Source organism: Myxine glutinosa, chromosome 14, assembly GCF_964187855.1.
Source record: "Myxine glutinosa chromosome 14, kmMyxGlut1.1, whole genome shotgun sequence".
Taxonomy (NCBI): Eukaryota; Metazoa; Chordata; class Myxini; order Myxiniformes; family Myxinidae; genus Myxine; species Myxine glutinosa.
The window spans coordinates 73,856,959-73,863,300 of NC_136274.1; the positions used below are offsets into that span (position 1 = coordinate 73,856,959).

General features: G+C 41.5%; 1 long non-coding RNA gene across 1 annotated transcript; it reads right to left on the reverse strand.

Moving 5' to 3' along the window:
* Positions 1 to 2,974: 2,974 nt before the first annotated feature.
* Positions 2,975 to 5,595, reverse strand: LOC144888746 (uncharacterized). The gene is made up of 2 exons (XR_013621299.1): positions 5,281 to 5,595; positions 2,975 to 5,159 (listed from the first exon to the last, which is right to left on the reverse strand). It is a non-coding gene; the product is annotated as an uncharacterized LOC144888746 (long non-coding RNA).
* Between the last annotated feature and the right edge of the window lie 747 nt (positions 5,596 to 6,342).

Consider the following 6,342-nt stretch of genomic DNA (forward strand, 5'->3'; position numbering starts at 1 on the left):
CTCATTTCCTCTCACAAAGCCCGAAACAAGTGTGTGTCCACCCTCAGGAGAGCCAGGAAACAATATCTCTCCGTTCTCAAGACCGAACTCTCTTATCTGTCTCCCTCTTCCAAATCCTGGTGGCGTCTGGTCAAATCTATTTCTGGTGTTTGTTCCCCCTCCATCCCCTCCCTTACCTCAAACAGCTACACAGCTGACTCCGCACATGAAAAAGCTGAATGCCTCAACTCTGTGTTTGCCTCTAAATCTTATGTCCCAAACCCATCCCACTCTGTACCCACCATACCCAGTCATTCCCAGCTGCTCCTGGACTCTGTGTCCTTTCCTCCTGACAAGGTGGAAAAGTTTCTGTCAACCCTCGACTCTGATTCTGCAACTGGACCTGACAGCATCAGCCCATGGGTCCTAAAAGCCTGTTCTTCCACTCTTTCACTCCCTCTCTCTGTCCTCTTCACCCTCTCTTTTGCTCAAGGTCATCTGCCATCTTCTTGGAAATCAGCCAACATCACCGCTTTACACAAAAAGGGGCGCAAAAAACAGATCCTTGCAACAACAGACCAATCAGCCTTCTCCCAATTTATCAGCAAAGCCATGGAATCCATCATTGCTTCGGATATGAAATCTTTCCTCTTCTCCAATGGCTTGATCTCTGATCATCAATTTGGTTTCAGACCAGGTCACTCTACTCTGGACATGCTGCTTCTGCTGTCTCAACAATGGATGGAGGTCCTCAATGCCAAACAGTAAATTAGAGCTGTCTCCCTTGACATATCATGTGCCTTCGATACGGTCTGGCACCCCGCTCTGCTCACTAAACTCTCCTCCTTTGGTATCCATGGAAATCTCCACGCATGGCTGGCCGACTTCCTCTCTAGTCGCAGTCAACGTGTTGCCCTGAATGGGTTTCTCTCATCTCCTCTTCCTGTTCAGGCTGGAGTTCCCCCAAGGCAGTGTTCTGGGCCCTGTGCTTTTTCTGGTCTTCATCAATGATCTCTCTGACTCTCCTGAAAATCCTCTCTATCTCTTTGCTGATGACTCCACTCTCTGCCGCTCCATTCCTCATCCCTCAGATCGGCAGTCTGCAGCCTCCTCACTCTCTGCAGACCTGGACAAAATCACAGACTGGGCAAACAAGTGGAAAATCTCTTTCAATCCTGACAAATCTCACACTCTTACGATGTCTCTCCGAAAAGACCGACTGGCCAACCCTCCCATCCACTTTCTGAATAATCCTCTCCAAGAAGTTGTGTCACTCAAGCTTTTGGGTCTCACTATCTGCCATGATCTTCCTGGGAAAACCACATTTCCATGCTGGCCTCCAAAGCCAGTCGCCGACTGGGCATCCTCCGTCGTGCGAAGTCCTTCCTTGGCACACCTGAGCTCCTCACCACATACAAGGCTTTCATCCGCAGCTCAATGGAATACTGCTCTCCCCTCTGGGCTGGTGCTCCTGCCTCTCACCTAGCTCGTCTTCACGCTGTTGAAACCAAAGCGTTCAGAATCATTGGAATCTCCCGCGATGAAGCTATCTCTGAGGGCCTTTCACTCACTCACCGCAGGCAGGTTGGTGGTCTTTCCGTCCAATATGCAAACCCTGCTCAAATTTCAAGTCAATGAAATGAAAATTGACAATTTTATGCAACCTTGACCTTTGATCTCTTGATCTAAAAAAACAAACCCATAAGCTTCTAGCTTTTGATTGGTGAACCAATTCAGTGACCGAATATGCTAATTCTTAAAATTTCAGGTCAATTGGATGGAAATTGACGATTTTATGTGACGCTGACGTTTGACCTTTTGACCAAATTATGAATTTGGCTTCTCCATATTTTCAAAATAAAGGTTGGTTATGGTAACAAAAAAAGTTATGGCTCGGACAGATACACAGACAGACAGACGGACAAATAGACATACACAGGCCAGTGCCGGATTAAGCCTCGGCTGGCCCTAAGGCACATTTTGAAATTTTAGAGAATGGCCTGACCAATTTAAATTAGATCTCGGGCTCATGGAAATGGACCCCAGACAAAAGATGAACTGATTAATGAACAAAATATTTAATACAAAAAAAGACAAATATTTAATGTGAAAAGAAACTACTTTCAAACTAGTTTAGTCTATACAATTTGCAGTGTATGAATATATGCATGACAAAACACGCGCAGATTTGGCACTTTGCTTTACAGTTTACTAGACCTTAGATTGTAACCTTGCGCGCGTTTACAACTGCAAACTCTTCAATTACGGAACTGAAGTCCAGTTCTCGGAGCAAATCTATTGACGGAGCAAATAATAAAAATTGACGAAAACTGCTTGTCCATTTTTGTGGCCCGAATTTTTGGCCTGCCCTAAGGCACATGCCTTGTCTGCCTAATGGTTAATCCGGCCTTGACACAGGCAGAAGTGATTGCAAAACGCTACCTTTACGCTATCAGATTTTCCCTCTGCGTGTGGGGCAGGTTAATAATGAGCACCAACAATAACAACAATTAATAATAATAATAACAACAACAAGAAAGAGCAATCACATATTACAGACCATCGCCAGGACGTGTTTATGCAGTGTAGTTCGTGCAGTGTTTATTAGCTGCTGTGTTTGTGTGGTTTATTGACGACGCAGATTTATGTTCAATCCAATATGGCTGCAGAACCGTGTAATCAAAGACGTCATCAATTTAATTTCCCCATCAAATTTTAGTGTAGATCATGCTCAATACATTTCATACTGATCGTATCAAGTGTTCTTCGTGCCTAATTATGAGGTCATAATGAAGGCACCAATAACATCATCATGAATATACAGTATGTTGTTCGCCATGAGGAATAGTTGACAATGAGACATGTTTCAATTATTTCCATGTAGCGGTTTCGTTGATATACAGGTGCAAAGTTTTTTGGTTTTTCCAAGATGGTGCCTTACCACGTGACCTATGACGTCATAATTATCATTAAACAATTATACAGGAGGACACGCTCCTGTGGTGAAAATTTATTGGCAATCGGACAAACGGTTGCAGAGAAAAGCATACTCATGGTGTGGTACTGACAAACAAACAAGAAGACATCATGCAGAGCACGATACTTGCAAAATCCACCCCACATCCTCCCCCGCCCTCCCCCAACCCCAACAAAGGTTACCATTGATCCATCAAATTGTCTATTTCATCAAAATTAAAATTGACAATCTTGATCAAAACTCAGATTAATAGGATGAAAAGTGACGATTTTTTCAGATAAAAATTGATGATTTTAGAAGTTTCACCTTGAGTTGACCTTTGACCTCAAATATACTTTGTTTCCCAATTCACTGAGGGACTATGCAAAGGCTGTTAAATTTTCAAGTCAATTGGATGAAAATTGACGGTTTTTCAAATGAAAATGTATGATTTTGGAAGTTTGGCCTTGAGTTGACCTTTAACCTTTTGACTTAAAAAATAGTTGGTTACCCATTTAGTAACTCAATACGCAAATGCTGTTAAACTTTCAAGTCAATCGGATGAAAAATGGCGATTTTAGACATTTGACCTCCAGATGACCTTTGACCTTTGACCTCCAAATCAATAGGCTTCTCATTTGTGACGACCTCTAAAAACTTGGTGAAGTTTCATGACAATCGGTTTAGAATTGTGACCTGTAGGCGAGTGACAAACAGACAGACAGACAAACAGCATAATGAAAAATCACTCATAGAGCGACACTTGGCAAAACAGAACAAAGTCGAATGGCACTCGGTAGAGCATCCTATTGACCTCAAAAATAGTTGGTGGTTGAATTCAGTAACCTGATATGCAAATCGTCTTCAAAGTTTAAGTCAATGGGATGAAAATTGAGGATTTTAGAAATTTGATAAAAGTGGTTGACCATTGATCTATGTTGACCTTGTGACTTATGTTGACCTCAAAATAGTTGGTGGTTGAATTCAGTTAGCCGATATGTAAATCCTATTCAAATTTCAAGAAAATCGGATGAAAATTGACGATTTTAGAAATCTGGCCTATGTTGACCTTTTGGCCTATGTTGATCTCCAAAATAGTTGGTGGTTGAATTCAATTTAGCCTATATGTAAATCCTATTCGAATTTTAAGTCAATCGGATGAAAATTGACGATTTTAGAAATCTGGCCTATGTTGACCTTTTGGTCTATGTTGACCTTTTGGCCTATGTTGATCTCCAAAATAGTTGGTGGTTGAATTCAATTTAGCCTATATGTAAATCCTATTCGAATTTTAAGTCAATCGAATAAAAATTGAGGATTTTAGAAATTCGAAAAAAAGTGGTTGACCTTTGGCTTATGTTGACCTTTTGACCGATGCTGATCTCAAAAATAGTTAGTGGTTGAATTTAGTTTGCCGATATGTAAATCCTATTGAAATTTCAAGTCAATCGGATGAAAATTGAGGATTTTAGAAATACGAAAAAAAGTGGGTGACCTTTGGCCTATGTTGACCTTTTGACCTCAAAAATATATAGGATTTGGTCGGACCACGAACTCTACCATTTGGTGAAGTTTCGTGAGGATCGGTTTAAAATTGTGACCTGTAGGCAAGTATAAGTGAGCGGACAGACAAGCAAACACACAAACACACACACAAACCGGAGTGATCAACATACTTGCAAAAACAACAACATTTGCCAAGTAATAACGGAGCCAAATGGCGAGGGCAGTGATGTTCATTGCTACAAGTGAGAACTTTGGCAGAAAACATGAGCAAACACCAAGATTACTAAGATCGTTACTCTGATAAACATGATTATGATCAGTCTTTTTCAGCCTTCGCACTTCGCTCAACACGTGCTCGCAGCACCGCTGTCGTACGGGTTACGGGTCGATTTAAGCGGGGCTGCGGTGGAGCATCGCAAGGGCATTTTGTTGTTTCAAGCCCCACGACGAGACCAGGCCTCACCGAGGCCCTGCGATGACAGTGGGCGTCGCCAACGCCTTCCTCTCGGGCTGCCAACGCCGGCCCACCTTGCCTGTTTTTCAGGAATGGGGAAAGTGGAGCAAGGGTCACGGGGACTCGCCGAGCCTCGCCTGGCACCGGGCGTCGCTCCTCATTGGGTATCGACTCTGGAGGCTTCGGGTATCTCCGGCCTCATTGGCTGGTGATCATGCCCGTCCCTGCCACGTTCGTCCATGATTGGCTGGGCCACTTCAGCTTCTAAAAAAAAAAAAAAAAAAAAAAAACTTTATGCGAGTCGTTCTAGCACAGCAGCTCTTTCTTTAACCACGTAGTACATAGAGTCACGTAAAGTTTGCAATAACTCGATGCCTGAACTTACACAACCTCATACCATCCGGTCAATGATGTGGGCCCCACTTGATTGAAGAGATGGACCATGCTTTTAGCCCAGTGCACAGTAAATGAATTCACGTGACTGATGGTGGACATTGCACGCACAATGCTGTACATATCAAACGATGGCGTCAAGAGACTACGGGTAACAAGGGCCGATGGATTTTAACCTGGGATACCCATGTCATGGACCAGGTGTTTAGATGGCAACTGGAGAAATTGACGGTTGGCCATTCCGCAAGCTGGTACGTTGCCCACGTGTGACCGCAGGCTTCGTGATGGACAGTTCTTCAGTTGTCTGTCGGTCCTGGCGGAAGGCAACATGGGTATATGGGAAAGAATTTTTTTTTTGATCCCATCCCTTTTCCCTTTTCCCTTTTCCCATCATGGGAAAGAAAAAAAAAATTAAATAAAATTTATATTTAAAAAAACGGGACATGGGAAAGAAAAAATATTTTTTACTAATAAATATATTTTAAAAACAACTGTGGACATGGGAAAGAAAAAATTATTTCTAAAAAATATATTTAAAAAACAACTGTGGACATGGGAAAGAAAATTTGTTTTTACTAAAAACCCCAAAAAAAAAACGGGATATGGGAAAGAAAAAATATTTTTTACTAATAAATATATTTAAAAAACAACTGTGGACATGGGAAAGAAAAAATTATTTCTAAAAAATATATTTAAAAAACAACTGTGTACATGGGAAAGAAAATTTGTTTTTACTAAAAACCCCAAAAAAAAACGGGATATGGGGGAAAAAAATTTTTTACTAAAAAGATTTCAAAAAAACGGGACATAGGAAAGAAATTTTTTTTCCCCTAAAAAGTATATTTTTAAAAACTTCAAAAGTTTGTTTAAAAATATTTCTTTTAAAACTAAAAAGATTTCTCACAACCGGATCTTCACCAAAATTGAACCAATACTTTCTTGTCACAAACCCAACCTGTCCACCAAAGTTTCATCTGAATCCGTCCATAACTTTTTGACACATCGCGCTCACAGACAGACAGGTGTGAAAACATAACCTCCATCCACCTTCAGT